The sequence below is a fragment of the Mastomys coucha genome, unplaced genomic scaffold (assembly GCF_008632895.1).
Source record: "Mastomys coucha isolate ucsf_1 unplaced genomic scaffold, UCSF_Mcou_1 pScaffold4, whole genome shotgun sequence".
NCBI lineage: Eukaryota > Metazoa > Chordata > Mammalia > Rodentia > Muridae > Mastomys > Mastomys coucha.
This window is the reverse complement of record NW_022196910.1, coordinates 38,872,355-38,895,528: the sequence shown is the minus strand read 5'-3', so window position 1 is coordinate 38,895,528 and position 23,174 is coordinate 38,872,355. Positions and strand designations below refer to the sequence as shown.

Sequence of the window (23,174 nt, the reverse complement as noted above, 5' to 3'; positions counted from 1 at the left end):
CCTGATCTACAGAGTAAGCTTCAGGACATCTCAGGCTACACAGAAAAATGCTGTCTTTTTTTTTTTTTTTTTTTGAGACAGGGTTTCTCTGTGTAGCCCTGGCTGTCCTGACTGTAGACCAGGCTGGCCTGGAACTCAGAAATCTGCCTGCCTCTGCCTTCCAAGTGCTGGGATTAAAGGCGTGTGCCACCACCGCCCAGCAAAAATGCTGTCTTGAGGGAGGAAAAAACCCCAACAAACCAATCCAACCAATCAACCAACCAACCAAAGAGTGGTTTGTATGTCCTGTGAGACTCCATTGGAGAAAACAAATTTTCCATCAGTGAGTGGTTGTCAGACGGAGATAGCTTCTGGGTTAAGAAGAGCAGAGCGGGCATGTGGTCACTTCCCCTCTTAGCACTGGGACCTCATCTGGTCCACACCTGTACAGGCTCTGTATGCTGCCATGGTCTTGTGGGTTCATATGTTCACCCTGCTGTGTTTAGAAAGCCTGTTTCCTTGGTGTCCTTCATTTTCTCTGGCTCTTATCATCTTTCCTCCACCTCCTTTTCAGGGTTCCCTAAGCCCTGAGGGGGTGGGGTGGAGGTATTTGATGGAGACATTCAATTACAACTGAGGGTTCCAAGGTCTCTCATTCTATGCACTTTGCACAGGTGTGGGTTTCTGTGTGTGTTCCCATCCATTTCAGAAGGAAGCTTCTCTGGTGATGGTGGAGCAAAACCTAAATATTTAAGGGCAGCAGAGTGTCATGGGAGTCATTTTATTGCTATATTTCTCTAGTAAAACTGTAGTATTTGGTTTTTTGCTAGGTCCCTGACCTATTGAGTGTCAGGTTCTTGGCCACCTGAGTGGTGTTGAAGATGTGTTCCATTTTATGGAGTAGACCTTAAATAAAATCATATGTTGCTTCAACAAGCAGCAACATCTGTCTGAAAAGGCTCTGAAAGGAAACTTCAACCTGAAGATGTTACTCACATCCAACAAAACACAAGCAATATATAATCTCAGACCAACTAATCAGAAGAAGGGGAAAAGTCAAAATAACAGGAATCAACAAATACTGCTTATTGATAACTCACAGGATCAATGGTCTGATTCCCCAGTAAAAAAGACACAGACTAACTGAATGGATGAGAAAACAGAATCATTCTGCTTCGTCCAAGAAATATACCTTAACATCAAGGAGAGATATCACCTCAGGATAAAGACTAGAAAAAGAAATTTCATGCAAGTGGACTCAAGAAGCAAACACAGATAGCCATTTTAATATCTGAGAAAATAGACTTCAGACCAAAACTTATCAGAAACAATAGAGAAGGACATTACATTCTCATAAGAGGGAAAAACTATCGACCAAGAAGATACTGCAATTCTAAACATCTATAGACCAAAGACAAGGGCACTCAAATTCATTAAAACAAAAATGCAACTAAGACTTAAATCACACATTGACTCTCTCACATGGATCCTGGAAGACTTCAATACTCTACTTCTCTCCAATAGGCAGGTCATCCAGACAAAAACTAAACAGAGAAATGCTGGAACTAAATGGCATCATAAATCAAATGGACCTAACAGTTGTTTACAGAACATTTCACCCAAACTCAAAAGAATATGCTTTTTTCTCATAAGCTCATGGAACTTTCTCCAAAATTAAACACATACTTGAATCATGTGTATTTTTGTTTTGTTTTTTATAAAAAAAAAAATGACATTAAGTACAGTTGGTCTTGGTAGTTTTAATCATTTTACTACAAGAACAATGAAGAGTTTCAGCTGCTTGAAATCATTCCAAAGATCACTGATGCCCCGTTTAATCAAGGTTTTTTAATCCTTTTGTCTATTTCCTTTGGAATATTTTCTATTCTAGTGTCTTCCAGTTCTCACTGACCTGGTTTCTGCCTTAGTGTTAGCTTTTTCATTTGCACACTATCATACATGTATATAATACATTTTAATCATATTCACATCTCATTACTTCCTCAATCACTTCCCATCCTCACTAGGACCCTTCTCCCCTGCCAAGCACTTCACAACTTTCTTGGTAGTTTTTGTGTTGTTTTATTAAGGTTTCTTATTGCACCCTGGATGAGGATATCTCAGTTAGGGTTACTATTGTTATGGTGAAGTATCATAAACAAAAAGCATATTGAAGAGGGAAGGGCTTATGTCATCAGTTACTGTTCCTTAGTCTAGAGTTCATCACAGAACAGAGTCAGGGCAGGAACTCACACAGGGCAGGAGCCTGGAGGCAGGAACTCACACAGGGCAGGAGCCTGGAGGCAGGAGCTGACCCAGAAGCTCAGGAGGTGTACTGCTTACTGGCTTGTTCCTTATTGCCTCTTCAGCCTGCTTTCTTAGAGATCCTAGCAACTGAAGAACCACCAACCCAGGGTGGTACCACCCCCATGGGCTGGGCCCTCGCAAGTCAATCAGTAATTAAGAATATACCCTACAGGCTAACCTGTTCTTCATTTTCTCAATTGAGGCTTCCTCCTCTCTGATTACTCTAGCCTGTGTGAAGTTGACATAAAAATTAGCCAACAGAGGGATTATTTGCAAGCTCACAGACTGTTTACCAGTGGTTCTACAACTAAAGAAAATGCCTTCCCCTGCTTCAGCAGCTATTAACTGCCGATAGAAACTATGGGAGGGGTGAGGCCCGGTGACTGTTTCTTCTCTGAAACCAATATCTGCCTATAAATCATCAGAGATGGAGAGGTTTCATGCCTCCAGTGCATAGACCATGGCAAAATATTGACAACCCTACTCTTTTTTGTTTGTTTCAATATTTTCATTAATTTATTATGTGTGAGTACACGAGAGTGCCACAGTCCATTTGTGAAAAGTCATAGGAGCACTAGGGAAGTCAGTTCTCTCATTCCATGTTGTGGGTTCTACAAATCAAACTCAGGTTGTTTGACTTTGCCATGATTGCCTTCAGCCAAGGAGCCATTGAAGTGGTTCTATGGGTCCAGTGTTAGGCTGATAGATGCAACTGCTTTGAGAACAAGAGTGTACCAGTTATGTCATTTGTCACTCTCAGAAGACAGCATTCTAACTCAACCTACTCTTCATGTGTTTTCCTCTAACTCTTCATGTGTGTGTGTGTGTGTGTGTGTGTGTGTGTGTGTGTGTGTGGTGTGCAGGTATGAATCCATGTATGTCAGGGGTTCCAGCACTGGTGGGTGAGCATCTGTGTAAATGAGCATGTCTGTTCATGTACATAGAGACACCAGAACCTGGAGCTAGGCCAGTGGCAAGAGAGCCCTCAATAATCTTCCTGTCTCTACTTCCTAATAGCAACAGAATGGCCTTAACAGTGTGGAATGCCCATCTGAACTCAGGCCTCCATGCATTTGCATCAGGTGCTTTCATCCACAGAGCCATCTTTCTAGCCTTCCATCCTGGCAGTCTCTCTATCCCTTCTGCTACATAGTCCTTGGGCCTTAGAGGAAATGATATGGATGTCCTGTGTATGCCTAGGCATTCTACAGTCCTTCGTCTCTACTATGACCAGTTACTGAGTCTGCAGTTACTGATGCCTGCTTCTATGATCAAGGCTGACAGCAACACTAAACTGGGGGGCAAACCATAATGATTCAAAAACTATTCTGATGAGCACATCATGTCCATTCAGTGAGGCAAGAGCAGGAGATTTCCCACTAGGAACTCAAACTTGCCCAGCCATGGGCCTTTGAGCAGGTTTACAATGGCAGATATGGATTTCTTCCCATGCAGCAGCCCTGAAATCTAACCAGTAAATAGTGACCAGCCTCACCCGACTCTACCCCATTACTGACTTTCCATTATGGCACCAGTTAGGACGCCTCACTTGGCTCATTTGCACACAAAGTCTACAGCTATGTAGATGGTGATTCTGTCTCACTTGTCTATAGAGCATCCCCCAGCTTAGATCTTCCTATGTAACCTAGAGCCTCCTGAGTGCTAGGCAAGGGCTCTACCACTGAGCCATATGACCCTACTAATCTCCTTAACACTGTCTAAGGTGATGTTCATCTCTTGTGGTATATTTTTTTAATCTAAGATACTATAATTTTCAAGTCTGAAAGTCCAATGTATCTCTTTTTATAGTTTTTAATCTGTTTTGACTACAGAGTATAGACACAGTAATTACTCAAAGGCATTTGTCTGCCAAGATTTACACAAGTTCTTGGCCATATTTTATTCTTCATGTTTCCTATCTCCATATTTCTTTGAATAATTAATCATCTTTCACCTAATTCCAGACACTGAGCTCCACCATGGCGCATGTTGAGGACTTCTGAAAGCCTTCATGGATGTCTCAATCTTGCCTTAAGTTACAACTATATTACTTAGAAATAGTTTCTCCCTCTGTAGTCACACCTCTGAGGATCATTATGTACTGTCAGGGAAACACTGGGTGGAAGTATCATTGCTCTCCTATATCTAAGAAAAGCTCTCTGGTACCTCCTTAGTACCTTTGGGATAATTTGGTAGTGTGGGCCTGGGGTACTCTTCCTTTTAATGTTTCCGGATATTTCTTTAGAAAGGCAGGGGGTTCTCACACCCATGTGCTAGTCAGCATACTCCTTAAGCTTGATGAGATCTTCAGCAGATGTTTCTACTTCTCTGTGCTGCTCCCTCCCCTTTGAAACATTGCCCAGCAAATGTAGCCTGTGTCTTGCCCAAGTCAACATTCATCTTCTTCACTCCCTGAGTTCACCAGACCCATCGGAACCCCAATCCATCCATACTGCCCAGCAACTGGAAACTCATTCAGTTCAGGCATAAGTCAGAGCCATGATGGAACTCATCTTGTTCATCCATCATCTGTGTATCTGGCCTTAATGGTCTGTTCTTGGTGTAATTTCCCTTGTTTCATATGATTTTTGCCTGATTTATTTTGTCAGTGATTCAGTTGGAAACATAAAGATGGTCTCAATTATTCCGTCTTGCCCCAGAAAATCAATTTGTTCTTTTGAAAGTGTTTAGTTCAATGGTACATCCTTATCTAAAGAAGAAAGATAAGTAAAAATAATGTTATTCTCCCAGGAGAGTTTATGAGCTAGGAGAGGTCCACCCAGGCTTCCTCTATAATACCAAGCATCAATTGGGAATGTCCCTTGTTAATATTTAGGCCTAGGAATTCAGAGCTTCCTGGCACAGGACCAGTGAAAGAAAAGCCACTTCTTGGGAGATTCATGACCACACAGGGTGTTGACTGTTAGCATCCAGAATCTGCCCACAGCAGATATGTGGGCGGGTCCACAGAGCTGTCGCCAGGACAACGACCACCATATTCCCAGAATCCATTGGGCTCAGGCTCCCACCTTTACCTGAGTTACTACGTCACAGCTTATATATAATTGGCAGCTTCTCCCATCTTTCTCTCTCTCTCTCCCTCTCTCCTCTCCCTCCCTTCATGCGCCGCGGTCCTCACTCCCCCTCCTTCCCCTAATTAAACCTCCAAAAACGCAGAGCTGCCTGTATCTGGTATTTGTAGACGCGCCGCTACGAACCAAACCCATCATTGACTCCATGGGAGTATGAGGCCATAGAAAGAATTTGCACACACTGTCACTCAAAGCTTTTGGCTTCACCCTTCTTCAGTGTTGTGGGCCAGCCAGCCTGCAAACAAGCATTCGCTCCTCTCAGCTCTCTCCCCTCCTTTCTTCCAGGCAGTGCTCCAGTCTCTCACTCCATTTGTTAGCCCAGCAAAGTTGTTCTCCATCAGTTCTAAGAACATTGATCTTAAGGGAGAAAACCAGGATGTATGAATCGTTCCAGGTTAGAGGTGACTGTGATCACTGAGGACTTTCTGAATACAATATTAACATTACTTCCCTATCAAAGTGTATTGGAACATAGTTTAAACTTAAAAACAGTAATGTGTGTGTGTGTGTATATATTATAACATATAATATATACAATGATTATTTATAGAGAGAATCTATTATAAGCATAACCTGTCAATAAAAAAGCCAAAGGCCAATGAGCTGAGGCAGGAAATAGGAAGTGGAACAAGAGCAGGAAGAAAGAGGATTTGGGGAAATAGGAGAGAATAAGAGAAAGAGCCGTGAGAGACTGATATAAACCAGCAGGGAGACACTGGGGAAGATGCTGAGGAGATGTGAAGAAAGAAGCAGGCCAGGACTGAAGAGAGGTAACTAACCAAATGGTGGACATAGAATAATTTAAATGGTTAAATAAGTTAAGAGCTAGTCAGGGAATGAGCCAAAGCTTACAGCCTAAGCATTTACTTATTAATAATTAATTTCAGCGCCATCATTCTGGGAGCCAGGGCTGGGAAAGGAAAAACAGACTTAAAAATTATTTTAATGAATATTTTCAACTTATTGTGCTCACAGTGATTTCAGGAGGCAGTGCACCTTGACAGCACATCTTTGTATCGCCACTGTATGAGAATTGCAGCAGAGAGTTAGAAGAAGTACAGGTAAAGAGAAAAACTAGCTATTTTGAATGACTAATACAACAAATATTAGCTATAATCTCATTTAGAGACTATAAAAAGAATACATCTTAGATCACAAAGGATCCAGTAACAAAGGGACAAAGAGTTGTTTCCTCCTACAATTATCACAAGCTTATTCCTGAATGGGTCTAGCCACTGAATTAAACTGATTTACATATGTAAATAGAATAAGTGTGGTAAAATACAAAGATAGGTAGATGATAGTGTTGTAGATGATAAAATTATAGGAATTGATGATATAGACAGATGATAGATGGATAGATAGATAGAGGATGGATAGATAGGTAGATAGATGATGGATGGATGGATGGATGGATGGATGGATAAGATAATAGAGGATCAATAGAGAAGTCACTCCAGGAAGTCATTATTTCACATTATTTTCTTTGTCTTTGGTAGGACAGGCAGATTTCATTAGCAGTAAATGAACTTAATGACTCAGTGTCTCTCAAAGAATGATCTAACATACCCACAGCACAAGGCTTCGGGGCAGTCATTAAGCCAGAGTCCTCAAGGGTGTGGCCTAAGATCCTGCTCCTTTATTCATGGCCTTTGGGCTCCTACTTCTCACTAAAGCTTACAAGCAGGAAACTGTGGAGCCAAGCTTCCTGGGTTCACAACTCCACAAAATAGCTGTGGCCCCTGTCCCTCTGCATCTGGTTCTTCAGCTCTAAGCCAGGCATGATGATAGCTACAGCTTGAGCTTTGTAGAATTATAAAACTATTCAATGACTTTGTAAACTCTTTTTCAGAGGGAACCAAGTAGATGGCTCCATGGATTAAAGCACTTGCTTCCAAGCCCAATGACCTGAGACTTGATCTCCAGAACCCACAATGTGGAAAGAGAGAAATAACTTTCGTGAGCTGTCCTCTGATCACCACATGTGTCCCAAGGTGCACGATAAAAGTCTCATTTGTTTGCTTCCCCTCCAGACCTTTTAAAAAAAAAAAAACAGGGGAGAGCAAGAATGCAGTCCCCCACTACCACAAATTCTGCAGTCGAGTTTCCCACATTTGGGGAAATCGCAGGGGTCAGCACATCCAGAATGGAATGGATAAGCCTTACCCTGGGAAAACCACCTTCGTGATCATGGTATCTCCCCTGCCAGGTAAATATCCCCTCCAGAACTTTGACATCCATTTTTTAAAAAATAATTCCTTTATTTACATTTCAAATGTTCTCCCTTTTCCTGGCTTCCCCTCCGAAAAACTTCCTATTCCCTCCTCCTGCTCAACAACCCACCCTCTCCCACTTCCTGGTCCTGGCATTACTCTACAATGGGGCATAAAGCCTTCACAGGACCAAGGGCCTCTCCTCCCATTGATAACTGACTAGGCCATCCTCTGCTACATATGCAGCTGGAGCCACAAGTCCTACCATGTGTACTCTTTAGTTGGTGGTTTAGTCCCTGGGAGTTCTGGGGGTACTAGTTAGTTCATATTGACGTTCCTCCTATGGGGCTGCAAACCCTTCAGCTCCTTGGATCCTCTCTCTGGCTCTTTCATTAAGGAACCAGTTCTCAGTCCAATGGATGGCTGTGAGCATCCACTTCTGTATTTGTCAGGCACTGGCAGAGCCCCTCAGGAGAAAGCTATATCAGGCTCCTGTCAGCAAGCATTTGTTGACATCCACAATAGTGTCTAGGTTTGGTGATTGTATATGGGAAGGATCCCCAGGTGGGGCAGTTTCTGGATTGTCATTCCTTCAGTCTCTGTTCCACACTTTGTCTCTGTAGCTCATTCCATGGCTATTTTGTTCCCTCTTCTATGAAGGATCATAGTACCCACACTTTGGTTTTCCTTCTTGAATTTCATGTGGTTTGTGGATTGTATCTTGGGTATTCTGAGCCTCTAGGCTAATATGCACTTATGAGTGAGTGCATACCATGTGTATTTTTCTGTGAGTGGGTTCCCTCACTCAGAATGATATCTTCCAGATCCATCCATTTGCCTAAGAATTTCATAAATGTATTGTTTTAAATAGCTGAGTAGTACTCCATTGTGTAAATGTACCACATTTTCTGTATCCATTCCTCTGAGGAGGGACACCTGGGTTCTTTCCAGCTCCTGGCTATTATAAATAAGGCTCCTATGAACATAGTGGAGGATGAGTCCTTATAATATGTTGGAGCATCTTCTGAGTATATGCCCAGAAGTGGTATTGCTGGGTCCTCTAGTAGTACTATGACCAATTTTCTCAGGAACCACTAAACTGATTTCCAGAGTGGTTGCACCAGCTTGCAATCCCACCAATAATGGAGGAGTGTTCCTCTTTCTCCACAACCTCACCAGCATCTGCTGTCACCTGAGTTTTTGATCTTAACCATTCTGACTGGTGTAAGGTAGAATCTTAGGGTTGTTTTGATTTGCATTTCCCTGATGACTAAGGATGTTAAACATTTCTTTAGGTGCTTCTCAGCCATTCAGTATTCCTCAGTTGAGAATACTTTGTTTAGTTCTTTACCCCATTTTTAATAGGGTTATTTGGTTCTCTGGAGTCTAACTTCTTGAGTTCTTTGTATAAACTGGATATTAGCCCTCTATTGGATGTAGGATTGGTAAAGCTCTTTTCCCAATCTGTTGGTTGCCTTTTTGTCTTATTGACAGTGTCCTTTGCCTTACAGAAGCTTTGCAATTTTTATGAGGTCCCATTTGTTGAGATCCTTGATCCACTTGGACTTGAGCTTTCCACAAGGAGATAAGAATGGGTCCATTTACATTCCTCTACATGCTGACCACCAGTTGAGCCAGCACCGTTTGTTGAAAATGCTGTCTTTTTTCCACTGGATGGTTTTAGCTCCTTTGTCAAAGATCAAGTGACGATAGGTCTGTGGGTTCATTTCTGGGTCTTCAATTCTATTCCATTGATCTACCTGCCTGTCACTATACCAATACCATGCAGTTTTTATCACAATTGCTCTGTAGTACAGCTTGAGGTCAGGGATGGAGATTCCACCTGAAGTTCTTTTATTGTTGAGAATAGTTTTCACTATCCTAGGTTTTTGTTATTCCAGATGAATTTGCAAATTGCTCTTTCTAACTCTGTGAAGAGTTGAGTTGGAATTTTGATGGGGATTGCATTGAATCCATAGATTGCTTCTGGCAACATGGCAATTTTTACTATATTAATCCTGCCAATCCATGAGCATGGGAGATTTTTCCATCTTCTGAGATCTTCTTCGATTTCCTTCTTCAGAGACTTGAAGTTCTTGTCATACAGATCTTTCACTTGCTTAGTTAGAATTACACCAAGGTATTTTATATTATTTGTGACTATTGTGAAGGGTGTTATTTCCCTAATTTCTTTCTTAGCCTGTTTATCTTTTGTGTAGAGGAAGGCCACTGATTTGAGTTAATTTTATATGCAGCTACTTTACTGAAGTTGTTTATCAGGTTTAAGAGTTCTCTGGTAGAATTTTTAGGGTCACTTAAGTATACTATCATATCATCTTCAGATAGTGATAATTTGACTTCTTCCTTTCCAATTTGAATCCCTTTGATCTCCTTTTGTTGTTTAAGTACTCTGGCTAGGACTTCAAGTACTATATCGATTAGGTAGGGAGAGAGTGGGTAGCCTTGTCTAGTCCCTGATTTTAGTGGGATTGCTTCAAGTTTCTCTCCATTTAGTTTGATGTTGGCTACTGGTTTGCTGTACATTGCTTTTACTATGTTTAGGTATGGGCCTTGAATTCCTGATCTTTCCAAGACTTTTATCATGAAGGGGTGTTGGATTTTATCAAATGCTTTTTCAGCATCTAATTAGATGATCTTATGGTTTTTTTCTTTGAGTTTGTTTATATAGTGGATTACATTGATAGATTTCCGTATATTGTACCATCCCTGCATCCCTGGGTTGAAGCTTACTTGATCATGATGGATGATCACTTTGATGTGTTCTTATTATTTTTGCATCGATATTCATAAGGGAAATTGGTCTGAAGTTCTCTTTCTTTGTTGGGTCTTTGTGTGGTTTAGGTATCAGAGTAATTGTGGATTCATAGAACAAATTGGGTAGAGTACCTTCTGTTTCTATTTTGTGGAATAGTTTGAGGAATATTGATATTATGTCTTCTTTGAAGGTCTGATAGAACTCTGTAATAAACCTATCTGGTCCTGGGCTTTGGTTGGGAGACTATTAATGACTGTTTCTATTTCTTTAGGGGGGTTGGGACTGTTTAGATTATTTATCTGATCCTGATTCAACTTTGGTACCAGGTATCTGTCTAGAAAATTGTCCATTTCATCCAGGTTTTCCAGTTTTGTTGAGCATAGGCTTTTGTAGTAGGATCTCATGATTTTTTGGATTTCCTCAGTTTCTGTTGCAATGTCTCGCTTTTTATGTCTGATCTTGTTAATTAGGATACTGTCTCTGTGCCCTCTAGTTAGTCTGGCTAAGGGTTTATCTATTTTGATGATTTTCTCAAAGAACCAGCTCCTGGTTTGGTTGATTCTTTGTATAGTTCTTTTTGTTTCCACTTGGTTGATTTCAGCCCTGAGTTTGATTATTTCCTGCCATCTAACTCCTTTGGGTGAATTTGCTTCTTTTTGTTTGAGATCTTTCAGATGTGCTGTCAAGCTACTAGTGTATGTTCTCTCCAGTTTCCTTTTGGAGGCACTCAGAGCTATGAGTTTTCCTCTAAGGACTGCTTTCACTGTGTCCCATAAGTTTGGGTATGTTGTGGCTTCATTTTCACTAACCTCTAAAAAGTCTTTAATTTCTGTCTTTATTTCTTCCTTGACCAAGCTGGTTGAGTAGAGTATGTGCTCCTGGCTGGTCCCACCTTAGACAGTCACTGGTGACAAAATAGCGATCTCATCTGAGTCCCAGGGTCAAAAACTCTGAGCTTTGACATCCTTAAAGACCGTGTTTCATTCATTTTTCTATTCCACCTACACTAGAATCCTGTCACTGCTCCCACACTTGATGCCCATTAGTGAGATGAATGTGTCAGCCTCTGAACATGTGCAATATCTGTGTGCTTCAGCACAAAATGCATTCTTGGAATCAGGCAGATCTTGACTTAGGACATACCTTTGTTACTTCTGATCTATGATGTATAGGTGACAGATTACATAGTCTAATTTGACTATGCAGACTGTTATCTACAAGTGATGACAATAATTTTTACCCTACAGAGAGACTCTCAGATTTATATAATAATAACTATCAAGAATTTTTATTATTGTATTAGAAGTGAGAGGTAAGATTTATTCCTATGCAATAAGATCAGAATCAATAGCAGTTTCGTCAGTGTGCTGCCTATAACAGACTCTGGGGTGTCTGTCAAATATCCGAAAAGAACTGAACACATCTAAAACTGACTCTAAGGATGCCAATTCCCTATGAGGGTGTTGCAAATAAAATATTTATGGAGGTCTCTTCAGTATCAGGACCAATTTCTTTACTTTCAGTCTAGCTTCTCAGTCTGTGCCTTGGGGAAAATTCACAAATATGCTGAAAGCAGTATTATAGTCAATACAACATGAACTCAATTTAATAATTAAAGTCCATATTGATCGGGGTGGTAAATGCTACTCATGCAGTTCTTACTTAATCACTAAAGCCAACTGAGATTCTCATGTGGAAGTTTTAAATGTGGATATGTCTGTGATTCAAATAGACTATCTACTGCAGCTGATATTGCCCGGCTCTGGGATCTGCTGCTGATGGTGACTCATTACCGCAAGCCCCATTATTTCCAGACCTATAGTCAGGCAGCATCTCCAAATGGCACTTATGGATCCATGATGAAAGACATGAGCTGCAGGGCCCATCTACTCTCATGACAGTAGTAAGATACTCTTTGTTAATTTAGACTTATTTCTACTTTGGGATCAACCTTGTTTTTTGAGGAAAAAAAAAATATCTGGTGCTTGCGCACTGACCACATATTTTCTGATAGGGAAGAATGGCTTGCTCTTTTATCTTCTGTTCATTAAAGTGTTTATTTATTGGCAGGGTATTGTGTCTGGGCTGGCTTGGAACTCTCTATTGCAAGCCATAGATGGCCTTGAACTTATGATCTTTCTGTGTCTATCCTCCAAGTGCTAGGATTAAAGAAAGGTGTGTGCTACCATACCTGGTTCAATGTGGTAATAGGACTAGAACCCAGAGCTTTGTGCTTGCTAAGCAGGCTCTTTAATAACTGAGCTCTCTACTAATCCTATCCTAAGAATAGCTTATTCCTAATCATTATCTCTGTAACTCACTAGTTATTTCATTGATTCATTGACAATTTTATTTGCTTATTTAAAAATTCATTCAACTCTTGGTATATAGAAGCATACTGATACCATCCAATATTATGGTGAAATGTGATTTTCTTCTGAGTCAAGTATACACAGCTTTGCTTCCTGCTTTTGAAATGTATTTGTCAATGACAAAACTGACATAAACAAATGCTGCACGCATCAGAAAGACTTGGCTTTTAAAAGTCCTGCTCTGTCACTCATTCAATCTGTGATGAGGGCAAGCTTCTCTGAGCTTTTGCTCCTCCATCAGGAAAATGGAAAGAATACTACCTACCTTATAGAATCCCTATAAACGATTAAAATAAGGTACGCTATAAGGTACATAGCACAACAGCTGAGAGATAACAACAGCTCAATAGGATCTATAGATCATGTCTGCATTCAGGACCTGGGCACTATTCAAGTAAATATATTTGGCATTTACAACTGCCATCAAAGGAGGAATAAAAGTAAAAAAAAAAAATCTAACTTCATAAACCTACTTGATTTCAACCCATCTCTAGGCATTTGTATACTAGCACTTCCTTTAAGTAATTCATACCTTCATCCATTCACTCATTCATTTATTTCATAAATATTGATTTATCACCTTTTCTGCACTAATAGCTGGTCTAGGCACTGAAGATCCAGCATCAGCTAAGATGGACCAAACTCTACCTTGACTTACATTCTAGAGGCAGAGCCACATGCTCTCTCTGTGCTTTGTCACACAAATAGGAAGCTGTGGAATCTTTGGCCTGGACTTAGAGGACTTCAGGGCCCAGAACTTTGTGACAGGCTTGGGGTGGCTGGAACAGCCTGGCCTTATTGTAGGAAAGATGAGCATCAGGGAGGAAGCAGTGAGTATGGTTTGGCCATTGGGTCCAGTGGGCAAACATGAGCAACAGAAAGCCTCTTAGAAATGCGTGTGAAAGAGGGGTGGTGGTACTCGGGGGCAATTCTGCAAAAGCAGGCTGATGAGTGTGGGCTTCACTGCAGACCACTGAGAAATATTTGAGGTTCTTGAATGGGGTTGGGGCAGAGTGCGAGGGAGTAGGATTATGGATTTGCTTCACAAATATTAATTGCATGACAGTATAGAGAATGGATAAAAAGGACAGACTGAGGATTTATGCATACATGTGTTAATGCAAAAATGTCCCTACAATGTTAGTCTTCAAAGCCTGTGTGTTTTCAGAGCAAAATGACCAGACAGCAATGAAGTCAAAGCAGCTAGCCCCAGATGCCCAGGTGTTTCCTTAAAATCTGCTTCCAGCAGAGTTTCAAAGTGGCTAGCCCTAGATGGTCCAGCTTCCCAGACTGCCTCCGCTGCTGTTTCCTCAAAATCTGCATCCACATTAACTGGATGACAGTGTGTGTACAATGGATGAGGAGAGAGTTAAGGGTGGAGAAGACCAAGAAGCTGGCTGGTCAAATGTCACTGCTGTGTGTGGGGCTCATTTCAGTCAAGGACAGACTGCCTTCTAACAAATTCAGGTGACTTCTCTTTCCTCAGAGTTTGAAGTTAAAAATGTGCTTAAGGAGAGAAAGGAAAACTCCTTTCATCTGAGAAAGTTTTAAATCTCATATAAAGAGCAGCTTCTTTGGGTCTGTTGGTGTTCTCAACAGAATAAATTAAACTAGTGTATGAAGAAGCCCTTGAGAAGACAGATGGCAGAACATTCACCATAAGTAGACCCATAAGTATGAGACTTCAAATGCTTGTGAGAAAAATTTAGCTCTGTGTAATGAAAGATAGAGTGGGTGTCTGAGAACATTTGCAAGGGCTCTACCTGTGGATGAGAGGCGCTCTACCTATGGAAGGGGCTCTACCTATGGAAGAGGCTCTACCTATGGAAGAGGCTCTTTTCTATGGAAGAGTACTGCTGACCCATCCAAGTCACAGCAAGCAGATTTCCCACACTTGGAACTCTGGCTCCCAGCTGGCAGTGCTGTTGACTTAAGTCTCCTTCTCTTCTGGTAGAAAACAGCTCATTCTCTGACCAGTGAATGTCACATAGAATTCTACCTCCCAACATTACCAGCCATTTTCTACACTTCTTAGCCAAAAGGTCTTAAAGTTACACGTGTTCCTTACCTTCTCTTGGATTCTACTGAATCAAACTCAAAGTACCACAGATTAAAGTCATGTTTGTCCCCCTTTCTATCTCCTTCCAGCCCAACTTCTCTTTCTTGCTGTTCTGTTTATTCAGCAAATACCTCTTAAACACTTCTACATAGATCACCGGTACCACTGCTAAAGACATCCCTGACCATCAAAGCCTTCTCCCTTGAAGCCCTCATATCCTTATAACAACTAAGATCTGCTGTTGTGACATGAACAAGAAACAGCCCCTAGAGGCTCATGTGTTTGAACCTTGGTCCCAAGATGATGAAATTGTCTAAAGACATTGGTCAGACATTTATGAGGTAAGCTCTAGCTTGAAGATGTAGGTCACTAGGAACAAGTTTGGGTGGAGAAAGGGGTGGAACTGTATTATTTCTGTCATCTTCATGTCACTTTCTCTGCTTCCTGGTCTCCAGCCGTGGCACAGATAAGACTTCAACACAAGCACTTGAGGTCATGCTTTCCCTGTTATGTAGACTGAAATATTTGAAACCATGACACAAAAACAAACCCTTCCTTAAATTTCATCTGTCAAATGTTACCACAGGTGAGAGAAAGTCACCACCCTGCTGAGCCCCTATCCCCAAGTCTTCCTGCATCCAACCTCTCTAAGTCTGACTTAGACAGGCCTGCCTCAGTCCCACTCTTAGACGGTCACAAAGCCTCCTCCTAGCCCCCGCCAACTCAGCTCTGCCACAGTTCTCCACTTCTGCCCAGTCCGTCTCAAATTCAGACTCTTTTCTGTGGATGAACCTACCTGTGTGATGTTTGTAAACCTTGCTCCTCAAGGTGTGATACGCAGGTCTTCAGTGGCTGTATCATCTAGGAACGTGGTCGATGTCTATGCACAATAGAATCTCTCGTTTGCCAAACCCAAGGTTATCTACATATGCTCATGACATACTGTCTGGAAGTTCCAGTCCAATGCATGGCTTACCACTTAACATTCTACTGCAAAGGCTAACAAAGCTACAGCCAACTGCAGTAATCTGGTTTATTAGCCATTTTAAAATAGTCTCTGAGATACGGATAATGACACTGGCAGAGGAATCAAAAGGGAGGGTCATTATTTCACAACACGTGAAATTGCATGAAGTCCAAATAGTAGTGTGTCCGCAAGTGTAGCTTTGTTGGAGCACACGTCCATTCACTAATACTTGCCTATGCTTACTTTTACACACAGCGGCAGAGTTGAGTGTTTATTGCAAAGACTATGTGACTGGTAAATACTAAAATACTTTATATTTTGTCCCTTACAGAGGTGTATTGACTTTCATCCTTGGAAGAAAACATGCATGATCAAATGGAAAGGATGAACTAGAAAGAGAGTTTGTTAACTTGGTAGTTAAGGCTTGCTGCCAAGCTTAATGACCTGAGTTCAATCTCAGGAAACCACACAAGAGGGGAGAGCCAACTCTCTCCTCTGTCCTCTGACCTCTATACATGCACACACATACATGTACTGAGTAAATAAACGGAAAACAATTAAATAATAAAACCACAAGTTATGGAGTAAGAAGGGCAAGAAAGTAAATACCTGGACAAATTAAGTTGCCTCCTGAGCACCCCTTGCAGGCGCTAAGCCCTCTGCTGATGCAGTTGCTACAGAGTGGAGACAGGCATCTATTACACTCATTACTTCCCGGCTGATGACTGCTCCCCCTTGGAAATGCAGAAGTGGGCTTTAAACATGACAAGAGTAGGGGGATTGTCCCAGAGGTTCAGAGGTGAGGAGAGATGCATGGAGGATTTGAGGTTCACTAGCTTCACAACATAGTCTTCACTTAGGTTCATACTCCTAAAACAAAATCAGTGGTTGATGAGCGGGCTATCTCTAGCCCTGGAGAGCTAAATGACTCACTTCTGGGACTCACTACTTCCATTGAAAGGAATGCCTAAAAATGAAAGAATTCAATTTTAAACATCACAGCCACTCTGCCTGCAGACCTTCCCTTTTCCAAATTCCTTAATTTCATGGCTCCAGGAGACATTAAAGAAACCAGTTCAGACTTTATTCATGGTCTAAACACACACAGCAGTACACTTCTGAGAATGATAGTTCTTATGATTTACTGAGAAATGTTCAGTAGCTTCTTTTTTTCTTCCATTCCCATTCTCTCAAACTTTATGGCCTTGTCTTTTTCTTCTGTTTTGCCAGCATGAGAACAACAGTCAATAATTTTAAAAAACCATTTTCGTAGTTTCAAAAAGCTTCTACCTAAAGAACAGCTCAGGTGTCAGGGAGCAGCTCAGTTGATAAGAATGCTTGCCTAGCAAGCAGGAAGCTCTTGGATTCAATCCCCAGTACTATATAAACTCAGTTGGTAGCAGATTCTGTAATCCCACACTCTATTGGTAGAGTTAGGAGGATCAGAAGTTATCCTTGAACAGGCCAGCCTGTGCTACTTAAGGCCCTGACTTTAAAAACACATAAATGGGGCTAGCAAAAGTTTTATCAGGTAAAGGTGTCATGACCACAGAAGTTCTATCTCTGGAACCTCTGTAAAGGTGTCAGGAGAGAACCAGCTCCACAAAGTTGTCCTCTGACCTCCAAATACACTGTCCTACACATTTCCACACAAATACACTGCGCGCAAGCACACACACACAATTAACAATAGTAATATATTTTAAATGATGACAAAAAACTTCTCAAACATGTGTTCAACTCAAAACATATGGGCTTATTCTAAGAGTGAACACAACATCCAACTCCTTCAAATAACGAAAGGATTTAAATTTATGAGCTTTGACAAGGCCACAGTTACTTGAAAATGTTTCTTGAAATTTATCAGGAAATGAAGGAAGGCAAAGGAGGAGGAATGCAGGTCTTCGTCACCCTGTCGTCAAAGTGTCTTTTCAAGAGATGTCACATGGCTTAATACAACTTTGCTTAGAGACATGAAGTGTGTACTTGGTGGGTGGCACTATGTTGGGTAAATTCTAGGCATCTTGAAGACATAACAAGCCCATTTTTTTTCCTCTGGAAAAGCAGCTTCATTTTCTATTTTCAGCTGGAAATTTTGGAAATCCATTCAGTGAGACTATGTTTACTGAAACATTTAGGTAGGAGGGAAGATCTCAGTCAAGAATTTTTAATCTTCCACAGCCTGTACACATACAAAAAAAAAAAGATATTACTGGAAATGCTTTCAGATTTGTTTATTCCCAAATAATGTGCTCTGTGTTCATTCTTAGAGAAAAAGGGAGAATTCCACAGAAAGAAATGCTTCCATGACTGGCTGAGTCATTCTGAAGAGATGTTTCCAGTAAGCCACATTATGTTGGATACTGTTCAAAAGAGAAAATGCCAAACCCACCAGGCTGCAGTGGGCTGTGTAGGTGGGTTTACTCAAGTACAGAAATCAAATACAGGCATTGGAACCAATATCCTGGGAAACAACAGAATGGCTCAAAATCACAGCTGGGATTTTACAAGTTCTATTTCAGCCAAATAATAAAAAGTGAATTAAAAAAAGTGGGTGTAAATTAAAAATGCCCTGGTGACATTCATTGTATTTTTTTCCTCAGACTCCTGAAATTGAAATTGGATGTTATAAAATTCAAGCTTTCTCCTTTGCAAAACTTTGATGTCTCTGATAGACTTTCACATTTCTATTTAAAACCTGCTGATGAGCAGCATGCCACCCCCCACCCCGCCCCGGTTCCTTTGTCACCCATGAAAAGCTGTGATCGTGAGATTAAAAAATCATTTGCATTTTATAACTTTTCTGTCAATGGTTTACTGTTGTAAGGAAAAATACATTAAAACCATAAACAATTCAAATACTAAATTTCACTCTAACAATCAAGACCGTATACAATCAATCAGCTGAAAATTGGACACTAAAATTTCCTATGTTACAAAGCACATTGCTAAGGAACCCCAGTTTCATTCACATTGCTGTAATTTGGGGTACTGTGGATGATGCCATTGCAGCCAATTTGCTCTTGGCCAAATAGTATACCACTTGGTGAGTCCTTTTCTGTCTTTCTTTGTTTTCTTTCCTTTCTTTCCTTCTCTTTCTCTCTCTTTCTTTCTTTTTAAAATTTATTTATTCACTTTACATCTTGAGTGCTGCCATCTCCTCCCAGTCACCCTATCCCACAATCTTTTCCCCATCCCCCCTCCCCTCTCCTCTGAGAGTGTGGAAGCCCTGCTAGGTATCCCCCTACCCTGGCACATAAAGACTCTACGGCGTTAGGTATATCCTTTACCACTGAGGCCAGACAAGGCAACCCAGCTAGAGAAACTTATTCCATAGAGAGGTAACAGCTTTTGAGATAGCCCCTGCTCCAGTTGTTCAGAATCTACATGAGAGCCCTTGACCACACAAAGGCAGGATGGTCTAATACAGCACTTCTCAACCTTCCTAATGTTACAGCCCTTTAATATAATTCCTCATGTTGTGGTGACCTTCAACCATAAAATTATTTTTATTAATACATCATAACTGTAAATTTGCTCTTATGAATCACAATGTAAAAAAATCTGTTTTCTGATTCTGTGAAAGGATCGTTTGACAACCCCCCCCCCCCAAAAGGGTCATGACCCACAAGCTGAGAAGCAGTGGTCTAGTGAAAAAGGATATACTTGGTACTAAATGGATCTGGATTTAATATACTGTTTGCAATGAGGCAAGTTATTTAATATTGGTTTCCTTGATTGTGAAATGGAGATTACATACTGGAGTTGACTTGGTGTCCTTAAAAAAAAATAATACAAATAAAGTGCTTAGCGCCATGTGAGATATGGCACTGGCATACACCGGATCAGCAAATCATGTTGCAAAGTAGCAGGAATATTATCAGGGCCATGTATGTTGTAATGTTAATATAGATTATAATACTAGGGTGTCAGAAGGTTCATTTGAGTGGATTGGCAGAGCAAAACAGACTATCTGAGGAAGGTGGTATTAAAGCTGGATCTAAGAAGAAGGAAAGATGGTGCTAAATAGCATCTTCAATGCATGAGTGACATATAGTTCATGTAAGAGATGAATATAGGTGATCAGATAGACAGGAGTCAGTTTGTGGGGGTTTAGATGGGGCTGCAAAACTTGAAGTCAATTCATTGAACTCCCAGAAGCTGACAAGCAATCAAGAGGCAAAACAAGGAGACGTGTGAGTCTCAATCACTGATTTTAGCGTACAAATGAATAGAGGAGTCAAGAGACAGATGTCAGAGGCCAATTTGGAAACTTATTTGCAAAATCATAAGCAAGTGAAAATGAAGGATTCATATCAAGCAATGCCATGGTAACAGAGTAAAGAGATACGTGAAATAAAACTCCAGGGGTAATGAGACTCATCAGCTGATTGGATGTTGGGAATGAAAGGGAAGAATCAACGTGTATTCATTTTTAACCCCAGATGGCTTGAAGAATAAGATGCCATTGACATAAGAAAAGAACACAATAAAAACAACTTCAGGTGTCTAGAGGAAGAAGAGAGTGGATTTAGCTGTGAATTCATGACTTGGAGGTGCTTACAAAACATTCACATGGTGATAGGCAGATTACAAGTGATAATGGGAGTTTCTATCATGGTTTAATTTTATATCCTTTTTATATCTCTCCCTCTCCCTCTCTCCCTCTCTCCCTCTCCCTCTCTTCCTCTCCCTCTGCCTCTCCCTCCCTCTCGGTCTCCCTGCCTCTGCCTCTCCCTCCATCTCTCTCTCCCCCCATCTTTCTGTCTGCCTGTCTATGTGTGTATGTGTATGTGCGTGTATGTGTACATGTTGTGTGAGTGATTTTTTTTTACTCTCCTCATATAAGTCAGTTTTAGTCATAACTTAAAGCTCTCAGGACTACACCATTTTTTACTTCAAGTATCAAAATACCAGACTTATGACTTTAAAAACATAGTTTTCCCAAGTCTTTGACAATACTCTAACCTGAGAAATTCTCTCTTTCCTTTGTCTTTACTCCTATCAAGACTAGTATTCCAGAAATTCCTCTCCACAATGTATGGCTGTCACCTGATACTCCTGACAGAGGTATGGTGAAGTCCTCATGTATCATAGTTTGAGTCCCACAAAAACTAGGGAACACATTTTTTTCTTCTTCCTTTCTCTGTGCAGAAGTATTTGTGAGTGGGTCTGTATCAGTCGCAGTGTCTGGGGAATGCTCATTCCATTTCTATTACAGTTCCTGAATGGATCAAATGCAGAACGGTGCACAGGAAATTCTGAACACATATCTGTGTTTTGAGCCATGTCTAGATGCTCGTAGTTCTTCACAAGACACACTGGAATTGTGATTCAATCATTTTAAATGAAAGATTGCACACTGACGTGGTAGTTTGAATTTAAGTGGTCCCTATAAGATCATTTCTTTGAATGTTTGGTCCTTGGCGGATACAAGTGTTTGGGAAGGATTAGGAAGTGGACCCTTGTGGCAGGAGGTGTGTTATTAGGGTGAACTTTGAAGTTTCAAAAGAAAACACCATTCTTAGTTCTCTGACTCATGCTTGTGAATCATCCATAATCCCTCAGTTACTGCTCCAGCACCATGTCTGTCTGATTGTCATGGTGGGTAGACTCTCACACTCTGAGTCCCCAAACTGTTTCTTCTACAAGTTACCTTCATCATGGAGTCTCTTCACAACAAAAGAAAAGGTACTAACACACTAACACAGTCAGTTTTAAAATTTAATTTAAAATTTAAAATTTAAAAAAGATTTTAAAAATCTTTGAATCATAACAGTTCCATGAGAATTACAATAAGTATGTCACTTCAACTTGCTTCATTTTCAACATTTTTGTATCCCAAATCTAGAAATATCTAAAATGTTTGGATAATTTTTTTTGCTTAGCCATAAAATCCTACAACAAAATCAAAAGGTCTACCCAGTGGTTTATAATGAATGTCCTAGTTAGGGTTTCTACTGCTGTGATGAAACACCATGACCAAAGCAATTCGGAGAGTACTTATTTGGTTTGTGATTCCAAATCAACTGTTCAGTACTGAAGAAGTCAGGACAGGAACGTGAGGCAGGAGCTGATGCAGAGGTCATGGCGGGTGCTGCTTACTGGTTTGCTCAGCCTGCTTTCTTACAGAACGTAGGGCCCTAGCCCAGAGTTGGTACCACACACAATGGGCCCATCAATTACTAATGAAGAAAACACTGTACAGCTGGATCTTGTGGAGGCATTTTCTGAATTGGGGTCCCTTTCTTTTATGTGACTCTATAGCTTGTGTTAAGTTGACATAAAACTCTCCAGGACAGTGAATAATAGAAAATACGGACTATGGAGCAATGAAGTAAGGGAGCTAAGACGTGTAGAACGAACACTTTGCCCCGTCCTCTACACATCATTGCTTCATCTCAGCTGGAGCAGTAACGTTACCCTTCAGACCTGTGAATGCCAAGCCAGACCATGGGTGAAACAAAAAACAGAAGCTTTATAAAATCAGAAGAGATTGTCCTGTTGGAGGCAACAAGAATACAAAGGAACCAGATATCAAAACCTTAAAAAGAAATGTGTGTGTTCTCAAGTAGGCATGACTGTCAAGATAGAGCTTAAAGAGGAAAATTTTAAATTGATTTTAAATTTTGAAATTTTAAATTGATTCAGATAACCCAATAAATCAAGAATTATTCAAATATGTACATAGAACTTTGCCTTGAAATAAAACAAAATTTCCCTTCTCTTCATTATCTCATTTCATCTAGCTAAAACCAGCATAGAAGATGTGAGAGCAGGAAGGTTAGACGTGTGGTCCGTGACTCCTAACAATAATTGTACGGAGCTATAGCAACGTTACCCACTTGAATCAGTTTGCACTGAGATGAAATTACTGTGCTTAAGATACTGGTGTTTTGAAGATGCTGAACTCGGCAGATGTATAATCAAGGAGATCATCTTTGGCAAGGGCTGTGCGAAAAAGTCTGCTGAAGCAATTTGCAAGCATTCTTCTGCGGAGGGCAGGAGTGGAGGAAGCACCAGCCCTGCTACACACACACACACACACACACACACACACTCTGGAGTGCTGGAGCTGTCTGCCTTTTCATTTCCACGAAGGTCATCTTCATGGTGATGCTCTTGGCCCCATTTAGTTTTTGCAGCTTTTGTCCTTTGCTTCAGAGTCAGGAGGGAACACCTAAGTTCTGAAAGGCTACTCCTAAGAGGGTTCGGACGTCTCAGTGGGTGAAAACCAATGTCAAAACTATGCCACCTGATACCTGAAGCAGGCTGACGGCTTCAAGAGTCATAAACAAACACAGCCTTCTGTTTATACTTCCTTGTGTGAATGAAATACCAAAGCAAGTGAGAACTCTTTGAAGGACTTGGGACTTTCCCATACACATACACACACACACACACACACA

General features: G+C 40.9%; 1 non-coding gene across 1 annotated transcript; it reads right to left on the bottom strand.

The window, feature by feature from the left end:
- Positions 1-7,431: 7,431 nt before the first annotated feature.
- LOC116076628 lies at positions 7,432-7,595 on the bottom strand. Its single transcript, XR_004113032.1, has one exon. It is a non-coding gene; the product is annotated as a U1 spliceosomal RNA (small nuclear RNA).
- Between the last annotated feature and the right edge of the window lie 15,579 nt (positions 7,596-23,174).